Source organism: Camelus ferus, chromosome 8 (genome assembly GCF_009834535.1).
Source record: "Camelus ferus isolate YT-003-E chromosome 8, BCGSAC_Cfer_1.0, whole genome shotgun sequence".
Classification (NCBI taxonomy): domain Eukaryota; kingdom Metazoa; phylum Chordata; class Mammalia; order Artiodactyla; family Camelidae; genus Camelus; species Camelus ferus.
Genome location: NC_045703.1, coordinates 24,207,819 through 24,228,468, shown reverse-complemented (window position 1 = coordinate 24,228,468; position 20,650 = coordinate 24,207,819).

Genomic DNA, 20,650 nt, shown 5'->3' with positions numbered 1-20,650 from the left:
GAGAGAAATATCTTAAAAGATACAGTTCCATGTTGGGACAACAAGCTTGTCTTAGGAGAGATAGAGATATCTATCTATCTATAGTGGTTTTAAGTCAACATGTGTAAAAGAGAAGAGTTTGTGAAAAATCTGTATGATTGGGAATAGCTGGGCCAATATTTTCAGCCTGAATGTTATTACTGGGATAGGCTAAATGGTAGAAGCTTCTAATCTCCCACCTCCAGGGTGGTTACAGGGCTGCCATCTGTGATTGTGAAGGTTGTGCACTGCAAAAACGAGACTCACCTAGGTGTTAGTGATGATGAAATCAGCGCAGAGCTGAGCTGAGAGGAAGAGACTCTTTGATATTTGCACTGAAGTGCTGTGTATGCTAGGAGCTACCCTGTTCAGCTATCACCGAACACCATAGCTACGTACCTATCTGCCAGGAGCAAAAATTTAGCAGCCAGAAGATATCTTAAGAAAATTAGTGTAATTAACTCTTAATCTATGTTTATTCTACATTTGAGTTGACACTTTAAATTTTTATTAGGGAAGGAAGAGGAAGTTAATACTGGTTGAGTGCCTATGATGTGGTTGGCACTGTTGAAGGCTGCTGAATTGCTTTAATCAAAATGGGCAAAGACAGTGGAAAGGAATGCAAACAGATAAAAATTACATTACAAATGCCTTAAATGACATATTTCTTTTCACAGAATTTGAATATATTTTATCTCATTTATCACAATAGCACCTTGAAAGACCATATCCGCATCTGACAGGTAAATTGTAGAGAGGTGAAGTGACTAATGGATTTAACCCATTCTTCTCCAGATTCTTAATGCTGTCTGTGCTCTTTCCATCACACCATTAAAAAGGCAGATTTAAGAACTAATGGAAACCTGTAAGAGAGGACTCTTAGAATTTTTTGTGTAGCAAGTGTCTCAGAAAGGAAGTCCTGCCAGTGAGGTTGGAAAAGCCAGAAAATAATAGATCCAGATTCAGTTTCAAGGGGAAAGAGAGGGCCAGGCATGAAAGCAGTACGCGCATTTGACGATTTAGATCACCTTTCCAGGACGCCACAAGAAACAACAGTATTGACTTGACCTAGCTGATTGTAACATTTGTTTTCATAGATACCTTTATGATTATGAATAAAATCTATACCTAAACCCTCATGAAATCATGGAAGACATCACAGTAATACATAATGCCCTGGAAAAGAGAAGCGATTTAGCATTTCAGCTGGTGTGTAAATTCAGCACACCAAAGACAGGCTTAGTTAAAAACAACATTGGATTCATTGTGAATTGATGTCTCGAGCAGATTTCTCAGGAACCCATTACCTCATTCCATTTCACTGTGCCCTTTCTTCATAGCATTTATCACAATTTGTAACTAAGCCTTCATTTATATGAATTTTTGATTCGTACCTGCCCCCACCCCCAGCTAAGCTCTGTGCGGGCAAGGGATGATTTTGCATGCTTGCTGTCATACCTCTGTCCCTGGCACAGAGCAAATACTCAATATTTACTGAATACAATGGCAAACGAACAAATGAATGGATAATTTTAACTGAAGAAATTAAAACATTGGCGTAGAACTTTCACAAAGCAGTTATCAATGTTGTATTTAATAAATTATTTGGATAACTGAAAGAAAACCAAGGAAAATGGAAAATTTGATATAGTATTAAGATAAAAGCAGGACCTTTGCTAAACCAGTAGCCATTTCCCTTCAATGAGTTGACTGTCGATTCAATTCTATTATTTAATTATAGAAACAGTGGATTGAGAACTGTATTTCATCACAAAAAAATACTTTGTTAAAATCCAAAGGCTTTTCATTATGCTGATGTTAGATCCAGTCTCTTTTCATCTATTCTGCCATCCAGATTTCCATCCTATAATCTACCCTCCTTTCTATCCTGCACATCATCTTTTCATGCATCCATTTTAGCACCCACCCATCCTTCAGTTCAACCATCCTTCTGTCCATCCCTTCACCCAGCCATTCATCCTTCTATCCATCCATTCATCCAATAATCCCTTTAATTTTTCCTCCCCAGCAAAATTTAATTGCTTATTGATAATCAGAAGGTATGAATAAATAGCACTGGAAATCAAGGATGCATTTTGGTGTGCAATTTGCAGCAAGTCAGAGGATGTATAATTTATATGGTCCTGGTAGCCATCTAGCTAGTTCACCACATTGCAGTTCAGAACTAAAGATCATCAGCTATAATTATCAAGTTTAATTTAATAACATTTTCTGTTTACCTTTTGCATTCGTGGTATACATTATGGAAATTGCCACTTCAGCTTTTGAAAATACATTGAATCCATCCTATCTCTCCTGATGGAAGGTTTTTATTATTAATTTTAGAGAAGATATACTGACTTCTGCAACGTTTGAGAAATGTATTTGTTTTCATTTTCCAGCTTCATAGACAGAAGTAATTTCTTCCTTTGGTATAGTGCTTTACAGTTTGCAACATTTTTTTAGATCCGCCATCCTTGATTCTCAATTAAAAGCCAAACTCAGTATTTTGCATATGTTTTGCTGTGGTTCTCATTTCATCTCAGGTAGGCCAGCCGACCCCCACTCCCCTCCTGGGACCTGCCCTGGTGCTGTTTTCATTAACTTTCCCCTGGTGTTTGTTTGGATATTCAGATGATGATGAAGTGGATGTTGTTCTCATTATTCCTGCCTCAGGATGTGGTGGACCACCATCTGCAGATGCCGTGTAAGTGATCATCTTGGCACTGACCCATATGCCACCTTTGTAGTCATGAGTATTCTATCCGAGAGATGCCATCTGGTTTTCACGGAAGCCGGTGGAAAAGTGGGGGTCTATGTTTTACCGCTGAGATGCGTGTTCAGAGAAAAAAAATGGAACATTTTCCGCTCCCATTAGGGACAGAGCATCAGCTGTTGTGTTCTTTGTATCAAATTTCTCATAGCTTATACCTTTGTTGTTTGAGTTGTTTTATCAGAACTGTTAGGAAGCCCTCTGCACTCTGTGGAGTGGGGCTGGGATGTGGGTTGGAGAAAGAGGAAGTGAAAACAACTACTTCAACCACAGAACCTAAAGGTCTTTAGCTCAATACACTGGTCACGAATTTCTAGGTTTTTAGTTGCAGACAACTCTTAGAGGTTATCATCTTTACTTATTAAAGTTTTATTCAGAAATAATTTCAAATGATTGAATTACAAGAATTGTACAAAGAATGCCCATATATCCTTTACCTGGCTCATTAATGACTTACATTTTGGCACATTTGCTTTATATATATTTATCCTGAACAATTTGGGGGTTAATTTTAAAAATTGTGCCCATTTACCCCTAAATATTTCAGGGTCTGTTTCCTAAGGGCAAGACATTCTTTTATATAACCACGGTGCAATGATCAACTTCAGGAGATTTACCAGTGACATAAAACTATTCTCTAAAATGCAGTCAAAATTTTAAGACTTGAAACCAGAAGTAAAATTACAAAAATTTCCCACCATGTTTCTGCCCTTAATCAGGTTGGTAAAAATTTTTATAACTGTTCTTGGCCTCTTCTTCTATGGAAACCTGCTAAGTTTTGAATGTATAGTACACTTATGCCTACTTGTAGCACAAAATAAATGTGGGGCAAGTGGAGAAACACTGTACACTTGACTCCTTACTGACCTTATAGAAAGTTCTTTTGTCCTACAGAGTGTTTCTCCGATTTGGGTGCATGTCAATTTCTGACTTCTCTCCTTTTTTTGGCCCCACTTACCTAGTATAAGATTGTAGCTAGAGCAAAAATACTAAATATTTTATTTTTTCTGCCTTACTTTCTGTTTTCTCTTCCTGGCCCTTATTCAAACAAGGCAGTCTTGTCTTTAAGATTGTTTCTTCTTATTCAGAAATTCACCCATTCTTTCAGTGATCAAACTCCCTCCCATAGGATAAGATTTTAAGTGAACAACATGTATTCTTTAGATTCCTTAGGATACAGCATCATTGATTTTTCTGGAAGTCTTCAAAAGGAAATGCATAGAAATAAGCATTATTTATAGAGGTATCTTTTTCATAATCAGCAACTATTCAACTCTTTTATTAGCAGGTTTTTCAATCGCAAGGAGGGCAATCAAGAATCCTGCAAGAAGCTTACTCTGGGGAGCACATACATTCTCACCTAGTTCCTATTCCCTTAAGAATTTTCTCAGTCTTCCGCATTTAGCTTTGTAATTTGTGTTCTGTTTCCACCATTTATTTATGCCCGCCCTTTGTAATTTATCCAGATAAAGGTCTTAAAAGTACAAAACATAATGATGATTCATTCCAAATATTATGTCTTATGTTTTTTTGCAATGATAATGGCTAGTGTTACATTTCAAAAAGACTGTTTTCCTATAAATACCATTTTAAAAAAAAAATGGTGAAACATTGAGATAAAAGACCTCGATTTGGCAGAGTAATTAGTCGGTCAACCACTTTTTTATCACATAAATTACTTTTCTGTCAAGTGACAACAAATGTAATTTGAACTGAGATTAATTACATAATAATTAGGCTTAACATAATTGGTTAAATAGAGGAATTTCTTATGAAATGGTAGATTCTTAAATTTATACAAATAAGACCAGATGGTGAACAGCTAGTTTTAATTAAATTAGGTTTGATAATTATAGATGATTAATTTTAGATTTGCCTCAGATTAGAAAGACTATATTAAGAAAATTATATTTAGTTTTTCCAATAGGATGAAAACATATTATGATGATTATAAACTGTGATACCTGGGATCAAATTAATAATCCCTTAATTTCACCTTGATAAATAAGACTTTGGTAAAGGGTACCAAGAAAAATGATAGGCTCTCCTTCCTTGGAGGTCTTTGACTTTCAATCAGCCATCCTGTGTATGAGAGGTTAGGTGTTTTTCTTCATAGATAGGGGAGGGTGAGGGCAGGAGTTGGCTGAAATAAATGACTTTCTGGAGAGATTTCTAATTCCTGAATGTGGTGACTAAGTCCGTTTTGTAGAATGATGCATGTTCATGTAGTAGACCACAAAAACATCTTCTGAAAAGGATGTAACAATCCCACAAATGCACGTATTGTAGAAAAAGGAATTTTGCTCACATTTCCCTTTCATTCAGGAGGAATTTTCACATGGCTTGTCGTATGAACTCCGGCACCAGGAATCTGTGAATTGCTTCTAACCACAGGAGCCGTGTGTCACTCATCTGTGAAGAAGTCTGAATCTAAAAGTGCAAAGAAAAAAAGATCAGCCTGGCTCACTGAGGAGCTGCCCCACACTAGGCAAGATTCATTTTCATTCTTCATGGATGCCTTTTGATTGTATTTGTTTGTTCACTCATTCATGTATTCATTCATCAAATATTTATCACATGCACAGCTCTGTGTTGGTGATATGGTTTTATTAGGCCCTGGCTTTCAAAATAAAAGACTGTTAATGCAGAAGCTGGCTTTCTATATTTTGATGGTGTCTATTCAGTTTCAGCAACAGGTCTTCAGCTGCTTTTACTATTTTCTTTGACCAGAAGGCAAAGCACAGCTCTAGCTCAAAAGCTACCTCTTGCGGAAGTGGCCTGAATCTTTAAATGTTCCAACCAGGAAAACAGGTGCTGGGGTGAGGTCCCTAAAAGAAAGCCCAGAAAGAGCATATGATCAAGTGTGTGAGGAGGGAAGGTAAGGTCGCTAGCTGTTTTAGAGCAGCTTCCAGACAGGCTTCCCCACAAGCAGGATGGGAGATTAGACCTGGTTCATGGACTTGTGCAGACCCGAGCTTGACTGCAACGGAAATTCACTGTGAAAATTCTACTGGTAGTTGTAACTGGCCTGAGATTGAATGAGGGAAACCAGCTAGGACAGGCTGTTTGTGTGGGGTGAGAGCCACCAAATCTGACAGGTTATAGACCAGAAGAATGCTTTCATGAGCATGAAATCAGAACAAGAGAGTCGGATTACTATTTTTAATTGTATTTTCTGTTACACAACTCATAGTGAAGTATCATGGAGGAATTATAAGCTATCAAGAGGCATGAAGAAGAAATAAGCCCCTTTCAACCCCACCATCCAGCAGTTACCACTCTTGACATTTTGGGATACGTCCTTCTGGATGTTCTCTGTGGGTATCTATTTTTTTTTCTAAGAAGAAAAAAAGACGTTTGGGTACATATTATTTTATAACCTGATTTTTTCATTGAATAACACACTGTGGGCATTTTTATATGTCAGTATATTTACTTCAGAATAGTCACCTTGATAGGAGCAGGGTATTTCATAATATGACCTTTATTTATTCAGTCCCTTATTTTTAGACATTAAAGACTCTATTTTAATTTTTCACTTGGTGAACCCCCCTGGTCCACTATTGCTGAGTTTCTGTTCAGAGAACAAGGGCTATTCATCTGAAATTGGAGCACCTTCTGGGCAGCGTTCATGAAAACAACAAATCTAAACTCTTAATTCTTTTCTCCTGCATTCATTTCTTTTTCTACCCTATCAATTGCCAATTGCCAGCTTATTTTTATTGAGCAAATTTTAAGTTAGTTGCCTTGTAGTGACATTTTTAAAAAGCACTTTAATTTAATCAGTAAACTATAATGCTTAATTAATAAACTATATTAATATCACATGAACAAATAGATGATTACAGCAAAGATGTCTTAGGTCGGTGGTTCTGAACCTTGGCTGCATGTCAGAACCACCTTTGAGGGGGTGTTTTGAAAAATCCCAACACCCAGCTCTCACCCAAGTTTAATCAGAATCTCTGGGTGAGGGTCCTGGGCACCAGTTGGTATTGAAGTTCCCTAGGTAATTACTACATGCAGCCAAATTTGGGGACCACTGGTTCTGTATCACGTCCCTTTCTGCTTCTGAATGTGGAGTCTCTTTTGATTTCTCTGAACCTTTGAATCAAACAGTGATGGAAATGGGACGGTGGGACTGACTGGAAGTGGGAATTGGTAGATAGAGAGGATGCTTCCTCCTTCCTTCCCTTGAGGCACAGGCTGGGGGTGTGGAGGGGTCGCCACTGGCTCTGAGATCCACGAGATAAGGCCTTGCCTTGCGGGATGAATAAGTCATGCTCTTGAAAGTGACGCCACCACCAGAAGTGATAGCCTGTGCAGTTACCAAGTCACTTAATGTCCACACTTGGAGACCAATACCTGTTTACTGTCTGAGCTCAGCCTCCTAAAGCTGTGTAACCTCCAGGAAGGTACTTAATTTCTCTGTGCTTCAATTTCCGCACCTATGACATGCAGCTAATAACAGCACCCAGGTCTATGTTGGGAAGAATAGATAAATTAACGCTTAAGGGCTTTTAGAAAAGTGCCTGGCATTCATCAAAATACTCAATAGAACAGAGATCCTCTCCCCCAGGGGATATTTGGCAATGTCTAGACACAGTTTTTGGTTGTCACGCTGGGGATGGGAGGGATGCTACCAGCAATAGTGAGCAGAGGCCACGGATGTCGCTAAAGACCCCACAATGCATGGGACAGCCCTTCACAACAGAGAATCATCAGGGCCCAAATGCTGATGATACCGAGGCTGAGAAATCCTGCAGTGGGTGTCAGTTATTTAGCCATTTGGAAATGAGGCGAGTAAGGCTTAAACAGATTGAGTGTCTTATCTAAGGCTGGTAAATGGCAGGTCTAGGACTTGAACCTAGAAAATCAGAAAATGCAGAGGTGTCTTTCTCATGCCAGGACGATGGGGTCTATGGATGTGGGACTAAGCTTCATGTGGGCCCTTCTTTACCTGATCCGTAGACTTTGAGATGACATTAGGGCCCGTGGCTTTTGGTCTTTGGATGGCAGTATGAGTGACAGGGAGAGAGGACAGCTGTTTTGGAAATGTTGGCAGTCTTCACCCACTCTGATTACTGTCGCCTCTCACCCTTTTACCTTTCCCAAGGAGAGAAGGAAAAAGGAAACTAAAAAAGAGTAACCCAAATGCCATTATATGCTGTTTGGGATTGCTAGAAATAAAGGAATACATGTGTGCCTTTAAAAAATGTGGGGGGTCCTACCCCTCTCCACCTTGCCCTGGAATGACAAGCACATTGCATATATATATACCTGTACATTTACTGATGCAGGAGGACTGCCGTCGTGGGTAGTTTAACAATTGTACATATTTAAATTTCTAGGCTATTTCATTCATTCTCCAGAAACTGTGAATGCACAAGAACTGTAATGAACAGGCTGATACATTATCGTGGGTCTCCACAGTTCAGACAATTTAAAAGCCAGAGAAATTAATAAAAGGGACATCAAAGTGTGCTTTTTCAATCTGTTAGCGGAACGGGAAATTGCATAACACCGAGTGTAGAGACTGTAATAAGACTGCACCAAGTGACAGACTTTCTTTGCAGGTTTATGATCACCTCTGGTGCCCATTATGCAGCTTAATGAATCCCTCTTACAGCATCATTTGCACCGGAGGTTTCTCAGAGCAGCTCTCAGGCTGGGACACAGGAAGAGCTGCCCTTGCCCGACCGAGCTCCAGACCCACGTCCCTTTTGTATGGCGCTCACTCTGAAGAGCCCTTTCTCCATTATGCATCTCCTAGGACAAATCTAATTCTTCTCCTGCCTTTTTGTGTGTTAAAAGCTATGGTCTCCCCATGCCTATTTTCCAACCGTACCAGTTATGTAAATCAGCACATCTTCTTGGATTGATTTTCTTTGTGAGCCAGGAGCCATTTGTGGTGTTTTTGCCTGGGAGTGTAATTTGAGCTGTTTCATTGTTGAGTTTTTCAGAGACTATTTTAATTTCCATACGGTAGGTCTTCTTTCTTTCACTTGTCCCAGATCTCAATCTGTTTCTATAGAGAGTTAATTCTGCATTTGATAAAAGCTTCACTTACAGTATATTCTGGAGTTTCCAAATGCCAGACTTAGTAAGAATAAAATGCATGGACAACATGACAGTTTTTCAACACTTCTGGAAGAGATGCAATGCTTGAAAGCCAGAGGAAAATTACATGTCTGATAATGGAAAATTGAGAACACAGTGGTCATTGCCTTTTCATCATAAAAACATTAAAAAAAATATATAACAATGCCACTGCACTGCAAATGGTCGAAGTCTCATAAATGTAAGAAAATCATATGTAAACTAAAAGGTGGGTATTTTATGGCATGCTATGCTTTTAGCAAATTGAAAATTATAACTCATTACAAAATATTAAACTAATATTTTACAGAAATGTAGAATAAATGTATTCAAATCTTGAAAGCACTAGAAACTTTCTCCTCATCCTAGATCAAAACTAAAATTCAAACACGTTAGTTAATTAGAGCAATACTCATCCTTCTTTACCTTTTTTTATGAGGTGGGAAAAACATTACAAGGATATGTTTCTAGTCTACATATTTTTGTTTGATTTATAATAATTCAAAAATAATTGCCTTACAGATTTTTAAGCTTATTTTAATAGATATGTAATAAATGTTAATTTCATACTTAATAAGTCAATTTACAATTTGAGCATCTTATATCAAGCCAGTTTATTCCATGTTTGAATACAGAAAGATTAAAAATGTCAGCCATTGGCATATAAACTTTCTCAGTGTTAAAACTAAGTTCAATGTTTCAGTAGATTTACCCAATTGAAAATAATCTAAAGTATCTCATAAAAGCAATAAAATATTCAACACTAGAAATTTAATTAAACTAAGTTAGGAATAATTGTGTTAGTTGTGAACAAATGTGTTAAGCTTTAACATATAGTTGTAAATGCTAATTTTAAACTGAGGAATTATAGCCTTTACCAATTAGTTATATAATTATATGTATTAAATACTGAAGTCACCCAATGCACAAAACAAAATTATTTTCATATTTAAAACATAGAAACTACAATTTAAAATAAAAAAATTTTAATTGTCTTAACTTATAATCAAAATTATAATAAAAAAGATTAGTTATAAGGCAAACATTAGTAAATGTGGTATATTTTATCTAATAATTCAAATCAGATTCTTAAAATGATATTCATATTTGTTTGGATCATAGAATATGTGTAAAACAAACAAAATTCTTCAATTCAACCAACTGCAATTTTATTTAAATTCAGGACTCTAAGTAAGTGATGGTGAAATACATATTACATTTCAAATTAATTGATTTCCTGTAAAACTATCCTCTACCAATCCCTATCAGTTTTCCTGATCTTTTTCCTGATCTCAAGTCATTTTAGATAGGTGAGTTTTCCAAATCATTGAGACTTCATTGTTCAATTGCCAAAACATCCATACATCGGTTTTTTTCTTTTAATTGAAGTATAGTCAGTTTACAATGTTATGTCAATTTCTGGGGTACAGCATAATGTTTCAGTCATACATATACATACATATATTCCTTTCCATATTCTTTTTCATGATAGGTTATTGGCTTTTATTTAATGGAACTATTCTTTTTTTACTAAAATGCAAAGAGAAGTGCAGAAAATATGTAGCAAACATCACTCTAGTCACACATCTAAATTTAAAAATCATAACATTTTCCCATATTTCCTCCAGAGTTTATTAAAGAAATAAAACCTTATAGACACAGGCAAAGTCCATTTTATACCTACCCCATCCTTGTCTCCGCCCACGGTTCTCCACCTCTCCCTTCACGCAGGCAGTCAGTGTTCTGAAGTTATTGAGTACATACTGCTGGTCCACTTAGCAGCTAGTAGTTTATGCTGGATCCATATTTCTACAACCACCTTTTGGTGTTTTATTTTACTCTTAAAATGTGCACAATTCCAAATGGGAATATTCTAAAGTACACATATATGTATATTTGAATATACATATGCAAATTTGAGTAAGATCACATATGTATATTTTAAAAAATAATAAAACACCCTATCTCTGCACCCAAATGATAGGTTACTTTGTGTGCCGCCTCCCCCGGATCGCATTACCTCCTTCCCTGCCCTGCTGCCCCCGGGGTTAGGCACTGTTCTCATTGTGTTTCTTGAGCTATTGTTTTGTTTGTGTTTTGCACATATCCGTATACAACTATTTGGGTGTTGTTGCTTTTGACTTTATATAAATGGAATGAATGTATATAGTCTTCCATGACCTACTTTTTTATTCAACACTGTGTGGTTGAGACTCATTCATGTAGCTACCGTTCATTCATTTCTGCTGTTGTATGTGGAGCTTCCACTGAATGAACACACAATACCATGGTTTATTTGTCCATTTTAATACCAATGGACAATTGAATTGCTTCCAGTTTTCCATTACAATCAATGCCTTAGCTGACAGTTCTGTATATGGAGCACAGGACACACGGGCAAGAATTTTTCCTGGGTTCATATCTAGGAGTGGAAATACTGGGCATGTTCAGATATTCTCAGTAATGCCAGGTTATTTTCCAAAGTGATCAAACTAGTTTACATTTTTATCAAATTGAAAGAGTGTTATTGTTACTTTACATTATGCTAGCACTGCAGCTGACTGAACTTTTAAACTTTTTTGCCGGTCTGATGGCTGAGAAATGGGATTTTATTGTGGGTTATTATTTATATTTTCATGATTGCTAATGAAAGTAGCACTCTTTTCATATATTATATATTCATATATAAATAATAAATTATATTATTTATTAAATGCCTGTTTAGACCTTTTGCCCACTTCACTACTTGAATGTATAGCATGTATTTTTGTATGGGTTCTTCATGTACCCTGGATACTAATCCTTTGTGACATGTGGGGGTATCAAGCTGGGATTCATGTGATAGTAGTTTGTGGTTGGATTCCATCCTAATTGGTGATGCCTATGCTACACTTGTTAAATAGTTTGAATAACATCTCTATTTACATGAGTTGTAGATACTTTCTTCTGGTTGGTGGTTTATCTTTCTACTCCTCTTTTTTGAGGAACAGAAATTCTTAATTTTAATGGACTCAAACTTCAGTCTTTTCCTGTAAGAGCTGTATACTTTTTTATAACTTGTTTAAGAACTCTCTCCTTGCCCTGGAGTCATAAACATTTTATCCTATGTTTTCTTCTAAAGGTTTTTAAGTTTTAGCTTTCACATTAAAGTCCTTAATCCATGTGGAATTTATTTTCCGGATATCATGAAGTAGAGGTAAATTTTCAGCTTTTTTTCCATGGGATTAACAGATTGTCCCAGGCCTGCTCTCAGACTTCCAAGTTTCAGCCTGAGTGGTCCCAAACTCTCTCTCTCCAACCATTAGCTCTGTTTCTCCCAATGACTGGCCACCATCACCACTTCTAATTGACCACTACTTCCTTTACTGCTAATTTCCATTGATTTATTCCCATTTTTTCCCCCTACCAGCTTCTCTCCTGTCTACTGCTTCTTCCTTTGGGGCTCACTTTTAGAGACATTGGCCACTGGTAAAGAGATTTCTCTTTTACTATGAAGCATTTTTAAAAATAATATTTAGGCCTTTTGTTCTTGAATTCATCATTTATTCTGGGGTCTTGGAAGCTTTTTATAGTCACATTCTCTCCTCCTCTCTTGATTGCTTTTGGAAGGCTCATCTCCAGAAAGGGGTGGTTTTATTACAATCACATCCAACATATGAAGGACAGACCTCACGCATAATCCAACACCCTTTGATGCTGAGTGACTGGTAGGGTCCAGATGGCCCTGAACAGGTGAGCATACCTTTCACTGGGGGGCCCCTGGCATGTCTCTGACCAAGGGATGGCAGGCCCAAGAGTGGATGTTAGGGGCTAGTGAACATGGCCAGGTGTAGCAAAGTTAATGGAATGCTGAAGCTTATGCAGGGCAGGTAGGAATTACATCCCAAATAAGGTAGATAGTGACAATGTAGCTCCTTCCTACAATGGTCATTATCTCCCATCTTGGCCAATTCACCATCTAGAAAGTTGACAGCTGGCTGGGACCTAAAGGGCTGAGGTGGACTGTGGCAGATGATTTGAATGGCTGTCAGCAAAACCAGAAGGAGGCAGCCAGTCCTGGAGAGATCTAGCTGAAAGCAACAAGAGAGTCTTCTCCAGGAGGTAAGACACAGTGCCACAAGAGTTTGCAAAGAAGTCAGCTGTCTTCAAGGCACAAAGTCAAAGGTATCCAGGACTGTATTTCAGGGATAGGAGAACCCTCCCCAGAAAACACATGAAAGATGTGGCAAAGTCACATATCTAGCTGCCACATCTACTAACCAGTTCCTCCATCCACAGAAATTCCTATGCCCGCCCTTTCCTGCTAGGTCACGTGTTACTGCGTGTTTTCTGAAAACATATATTGCCCATGTGAGGTTCACAGATATGCTGTGATTCCTTCTGAGAGCAAAAGAACAGAATGATAGAGATAGCTCCCTTAGAGCACTCTATTCATATACCCTGTCGCCACTACCACTGAAAGGCATCATCTGAAGGAATAAATAGTTTGAATTGCTCAGGAAATTATTCAATTGGCCAAATTGTTTACATTCTTGCCGTGTAAGCTTCAAAAGCTGCCCAGAACACATTCTCTTGTATCGACATAATACAGCAGTTCATTTTCTTGTGTAATCATTCAGTAATCATTTAATGGACACCAGTTTCATGCTAAACACTGTTCTAGAATCTGAAAAGAAAGCTAAACCTTGTGTATGGGAACTAGGGGTGAAAAGTCCTTCCCTTACTGGTCCTTTAAAGGGTGTGTAGGTTTTTGAACTAATGAGGGCAATTCTATGTGACAGGGACTCCCTCAGAGCCACAGGAAGGCTCATAAAAGAGAAAAATCTCTTTATTCTCTGTGGGCAACTATATATGAAAGGTTTGTCAGGTCAGCTGTATAAAACTCAAGGCTCCACAAAAATTGAATCACAGAGTCACAACTGCAGTTTTTTGAAAACACGAAGGTGAACAGATAAACCAGTGAATTATACAAATCACCTTCTGTCATGCATAAACATTACAAAGAGGACCATTTCTATTCTAAACCCTTGAAAGACTTGCAGAGTATAATTGTAAGCCCTCTGTACATAGAATTGCACTGCACCTTTAGACATTTTTTTCAAATAGGGGCAGGAGAAAATGTGAACTAATGTAGAGCAATGACCGCTCTTTCCTTTCCACCAGATTATTTGCTTCTTCCCTCACTGCCCTCTTTTTCTGCCCTGAGTCTTTAATACTGTTCAAGAAAAACCACTCTTTCGTTTGTAGGACATCATGTACTCCTTACGGAATGGTCTTGCTTTTTCTTGACAAAGTACTTGTCTATTTGAACATATTTAGTTTTGGATGCATGCCATTCAGTATTCAGCTTGGAGTTAATAAGTCTTGGGGCACAGTGTCCAAGACTGAACATTTACATAATGGATATTATGTCCTTTTGGCTCAGCAATCATCTAATAAATTAATATTAAACAATAATTTTAGCTCAGCTCAGGCTGCTCAGCACATGGTGAATGTCCATCATTTATGTTCTGGACTTAATATTCTTCTAGCATTTTTCCACCCTTGAGACCCAAGAATATGCCTCATGGGACAGTAAAACATCAGGAATTGACACAGTGCATTAAAGAGACAAATGTTCAGTGAGTAATTGTGCAGCTCATGAGTACTGGCACAATCAGAATCATGCCTCCTTATTGTGGCTTCTTCCAAACTATTGAAACACTGTTAAAAAAAACCCTACCCTCTTTATGCTCTTATGTTTTGTATTATTATTAGTCTATTCAAACTTTGATATTCTTGTAGGATTAACAATAATTATTTTTAATATTCAAGAGCTTATTCCATATTTGTAAAATAAATTGCTTCTAGAGAGTATTGTCACAGATGGGGAAATTGTTTGCTCCAAAAACTGTTTGTAAAACATCTTACGAATGAAAGCTACTGCATAGGTAATAAATGAAAAAGGCTGTTCATAACCTTGTTTCCAACCTGTGGAGGTTGTGTTCAGGAGTTTAGAGCCAGAGGTCTTCTGGTTTACCTTTCCTACCTAGTTATCATCTTCCATCTAGCACCACTATACACCTAGGAAGTAAGGAGGGAGCAGAGGATATGTTGAGGAAGAAGAAAAAGAAGGGTCAAAGAGACAGAATTGGGGAAACATATACTGTAGATAAGCTCCTGAGAATTTTGCCAGGGCAAATCTTATATCTTAATATTCCTTAAAAATATTTTTTTGTTAATTTAAAAATAGCTGGTGTTATCCTCCAGATTAATGGAATATTAGAAGGATAAATGTGTGATTTTACAATGAAAAGATCTGGGGGTCCCCATCTTAATCTATTGATTAGTCTTAACATCTCCAATGGTGAGAAACTGGATGGTGTCTGCTTCCTGGGTGATGAGATGTTGCAGGTCACTGCCCCTCTAGGAAGCGTTCCTGATCTTTCAATTTACAAGAATACATGGAATAGAAGGACAAGTTAAGTGAGACTGTGAGGAAACAGGTTAATCAGCAGGTGGGATTTCCTGCAGGACAACTGGCCTTGTTTACTTAGCAAATCAACTGTTGTCATTAAGAAGTAGGTTGGGGCATGGACTCAGATTAAGGTACTTCAGAAACATAACAACCAAATGGAACATGTGGTCCTTGAGTAATTCCTTGTTTAATAAATCAACTGTCAAAGATATATTTTGGCTAAGTAGGGGAAATCTGAATAGAGATTAGATATTGACTGTTACAAGGAAATTATTGTAAATTTCATCAGATGTCATCATAGCATTGTGGTTCTGTAGGAACATTTTCTTACTTTTTAGAGATGTATACTAAAATGTCCAGGTTGAAATGCCCCAACACCTGTAATTTACTTTAATATTTCAGCAAAAAAAGTTGAAGCATTGTGGTAAAATATTAACTATTATTGAATATAGGTGATTTTCTCTAATTTTCTGTATGTGTAAACATATCCATAATATAAATCTTAGAAATTCAAATAAAATGTCTGGGGTCTTGTGTATGATTTTTACTCTATTTTCTTGTAAATGGTCTAGGCTTCATATTTTTTCCTCTGAATTGAGATGGGTCTTTAATTATTAACCATCATAGTTACTGTTGTTATTATAAAGTAATACATGAACACCAGCAAGTCTTGGTAATGATGAGTGCACTGGAACTCTCATGCACAGCTGATAGGAGTATAATTAGGTACAACCATTTTGGAAAACTGTCAATATATAGTAAAGTTACTATATGATGCCATTTACATAAAGTTCAAAAAGAAGCAAAAGCAGTAGTTTGAGAGGTCAGGGCAGTTGTTATCCTTGGAACAAAGAGTTGGTGACTGGAAGGAGGTATAAACTTCTGGGATGCTGATAATGGTCTATTTGCAATCCAAGTACTGGTTACGCTGGTGAACTGGTTTTGCAAAATACATTGAGTTGCAGATTTATGATTTGTTCATTTTTCTATATGTGTGTAAATAATGGCATAATTGCAGAGTCTGTTTGCTAATTGCTTTTTTAAGTGAAAAATCTTGGTTTGTCTAAAATAATCTTCCTGTCAGCAAATAAATGCATTTAAAATTTCTGTTCAAAAAGGCGATTGTCTAATTCCACAGTTTGAATGTGCAGTGATGGTGTGTTAAGACAACAATGACTGCTCTGTGTTTCCAATGTAATACATTGCAAAGAAAGGAAGCTTTAATACTGAATGTTCACTTTGTGTGAATTTAGGTTAGAGATCTAACACAACCAAATCTCAAAGATGTATTTCAGTTTTTTTGACAAGATGCCTCTCCGAAGCGAAAATAACCTATGAATTTTGACATTTTCTCCATTATGACTTGATATACTACTTTGTGTGTTAGAGTCTTATAATTAGATATGACTTAGATGTCAACCATAGAACTGTTTTCTGCTACTAATGTAAAATTGTTTTTACTTACTTGAAGCCCTTGCTTTTAATTAAGCTCCTAGCTTCACCATAGCTATTCAAGCTTCTGAACTGTTTTTTGCAGAAGTTACCACATCACAACCTAATGGCAGGGGAATCAGGAGCACAGTGGAGGCATTCGCTATTATTTTCATCAGTGCAATGAGAAAGTGATGAGTAATATCTTAAAATATGAAGGGCACCATGAAGGGGCTGGGTATTACCCCTGACTATGCCCATTTGTACTCATTTTCCGTAGGAGTATTGGATCTCGAAACTTCCCTGTATGACAGCAAAGCAGAGCCCACATGACTGCATGCCTCTGCCTCCTGCTGTTATAGCATGTTACAATCTTACAGAGGCCGATACAAGCAAAATAGGTAAAATAATATTTTCCAATATTTATATAAAATAATAATTTTAATTTATTAAGCATCTTCTATGTACCAAGCACCAGGTGAACCATTTATTAAATTCATTTGAGTGCAGTCCATTATATAGGTTAAGTAATATTAGCTGTTCCACCAGTAAACCTGACACCTCAACATTGATAATTATTTCTTGCTTACGTGAAATCCAGTCACGGTAGAAGAGTCTCTGCTCCACACAGTTATTGAGACACTGGTTGACAAATTTTCTACCATTTTCAGCACATGGCTTCCTGATGGACCTGGGATCAATACGCAGCTAGCAGATGGGGAAAGAGAGAGTGGAGGATCAGGCTGAAGGTATTTATGGGTCATGCCCGGTAAGAGTGTCATCACTTCCCCCCATACTCCCTTGGCCAGAATTTAGTCATATAACCTTATTTAGTCATAAGAGAACCTGAGAAATACAGTTGATCTGGGAACCTAAGGAGACAGGGAAATGGATTATGGTTGGTAGCTAATCTGTTTTTGCCATGTGGATCCTTTAGAGAAAAAAAAATGAGATGTGTGCACACGATTTAGGGGAAACAATAGGGTGGGGAGAGAAAGAACTGATTGTTCATAACAATCAACCAGTAATCATGTTATAATCTCCAAAGCACTTGCGACCCCCAGGCATTAAAAATATCAAAGAAACATCTGTCAGCATGAACACGTGGAAATTATAAAATTTGTATAGGTAGAGGAAGGCTTTGAGTAAAATATGTTCAGCAACCAGTGTCTTCACTCAGTTTCCCACAGGACAAATCATTACATTTGTGCCTTGGCATTTGCAACCACCTTCATTTACCTCTTTCCAACAGTTTTATGAGTATTTATCATTAGATTTTTATTTTGAGGGAGAACCTGAGGAGCAGTGATGGGGGGACAAGGGGCAGGGAAAATGGAAAGAAATACCTCCTAGACTAGTATGATAAAAATGGAAACTTAACATTTTTTAATGGACTACATTCTTTATCTATGCCCACTAGGCATAAGCAATGAACATTGTATTCTATTGATGGGGCTTGCTAATGCTTTTGCCATTCACCAGCCAGAATGTTAGCCTTAGTGTACACACCATAGGTTGTCAAGCCCCTTTCTGTTGTTCTAATCCTTTAATTGGTTGTTTAAATAAGGTAAGAAAAGGTACTTACTGAGTTTAGAGAAGTTATCAATTTGCTTATCAAAAGATATTGAAAACATTTTTGTTTTTGATGATGGGTGTGGACCTGAGGATATCTTTGGCAGTAGTAAGAGTTGAAAATAAAGAATAAGGGTGAAATAATACAACAAACATGCATATGTGCACATGCATACACACACGCATACACACGTGGGTGCACACATGTACACACACAGAAAATAAGCAGGTAATCAGCAATGCATTAGGACAAAGGAATATGATCTTTCGGTCTTTCCTTTTGACAGCTCCACATAGAAAATATCTGATTTCCTAATGAACATGTATTAATGTGTATATATATTGCAATAACTGAAAGGAAATCCTAGGCTAGGAATATTTTCACTGGCCTATTTTGAGTACATTTTCTGACCTTGCTTGATGCTGCAAGGATTTTGGAAATATTACATCAGTCACTGGTACAATGTTACCAAAGAGTGTACAATCTTAGACCCTGAAATATAATAAGGGTAAAGCCACCAGTCTATGCAATGGCTTAATCAGCAAAACAGTTCCATTTACTTTGCCTAATGTTTCAAACAAATGCAGAATCTAAATCATATTTTCTGTTGGCTACTTAGTGCCCTTTAAAATCTCTAATAAAAACTTAACTCTGTACATGTCCTTTCTACCTCAGTTTGGTTTTTACTGTGGCATAAGTGCTGAATAGGATGCCATTTGATATCAGAATGGCCTAATTTTTAGAAATACAACTTTTAAACTGAAAGAGGTAATGGTTACTATCAAGAAACATCTTAAATCTCTTTCTTTAATGCTGGAAATGTTAAGTATATCATTTTACTACTTCCTGCTGTAGGATTATCAATCAATAGTTATCTACTTCAGGAAATAAATCAGAGGAAGAAAATGAAAAAAGAAATGATCCTTTAGAAAATTTAGAGCTATTTATCATTTTAATGTATTTGGTAGAAACTTGAAAAAAACACATCAAACAAATGTTTGCTAAATTCTCTCCATTGTTTTTCACCATGCGTGAATTATTTTAAATCTCTTGTGATTTTTAAAACTTTTTTTGGGGGGGGGGGTGTAATTAGGTTTGTTTGTTTGTTTATATTTAGTGGAGGTACTGGGGATTGAACCCAGGACCTCATGCATGCTAAGCATACAGTCTACCACTGAGCTATACCTTCCCCAAATCTCCTATGGTTTGAAGGCGTTAAGGGCTTAGGGTTTTTTACAGGAACATTTAGGAAAAATATGTAAGTGTGCACAAAATCATTATTGCTTCTTGGAAAGGCTTTATTTACACAATCTTAGCGTTTAGCTGTTATATGTCTTTTATGAAATGGAAGAAGAAAGGTCAAAACTTCATGTTTAATTTAGAGATTGACTGTTTATAGTTGTTGGGCCAAGGAAACTTCATGTCCAAGGACATGGGAAATGAATGGAACTCAAGTTGTGACACCAGAATAAAAAAATGATATGGACTCATGAAAATTCTGCTCCTGGAAAGCATTTGAATTCAGTTAAAATGTCAATTCCCTGAGCCTCAAGTCAGACATGTGCACACACAACACCACATTGCACACACACAGGCCTCCGCCAACACACACAAACACATACAACACATCCCCTCCTGCCATGGATACCAGGCACACACTCACCACACACACATACACATATCTCACAGCCACACAAATCACACACACAGCAGACACACGCATATACTTATACACACACATCACACACTTATGCACATGTACATTATACACTCATGACACATTCACCACATACAAACATCAGACACACATTTCTATACAAAATCACTTGTCAGCCTAAGATTAATAGGTGAAAGGGACTCAGCAGAATATTCTATTATTTTATTACTTTTTCTCCACTTACGCATTAACAAAAATCTCTAATGGAGATCTTGTCTGGATATATCTAAACTTTTCACCCATATTGCATATTGTATATAAGCCATGGTAAAATGTGGAGGCTTAGATTTGCATGGCATTTAACAATGGAACAAAAAAGTGCAAAGAATCATTATTCCATTTGTATCTTAGCCTTTCTGCTCATCGTTCAGGAACATACTGTCTCTCACAGTGTTTCTAGAATTTACATAGTGCTTTCACACAATTTTGTGTAATCCTCACAGTGATGAATGGAGGTAGGCATGACTACAGGTGAAGACACTGAGGCTTCACGAAATTTTAGGGACTCTTCAAAGGGCCTTGGCTAGGAAGAAACAATGCCACGATTTCCAAACTGAGCCAAATGTATTTGCTCTTTCCAAATGA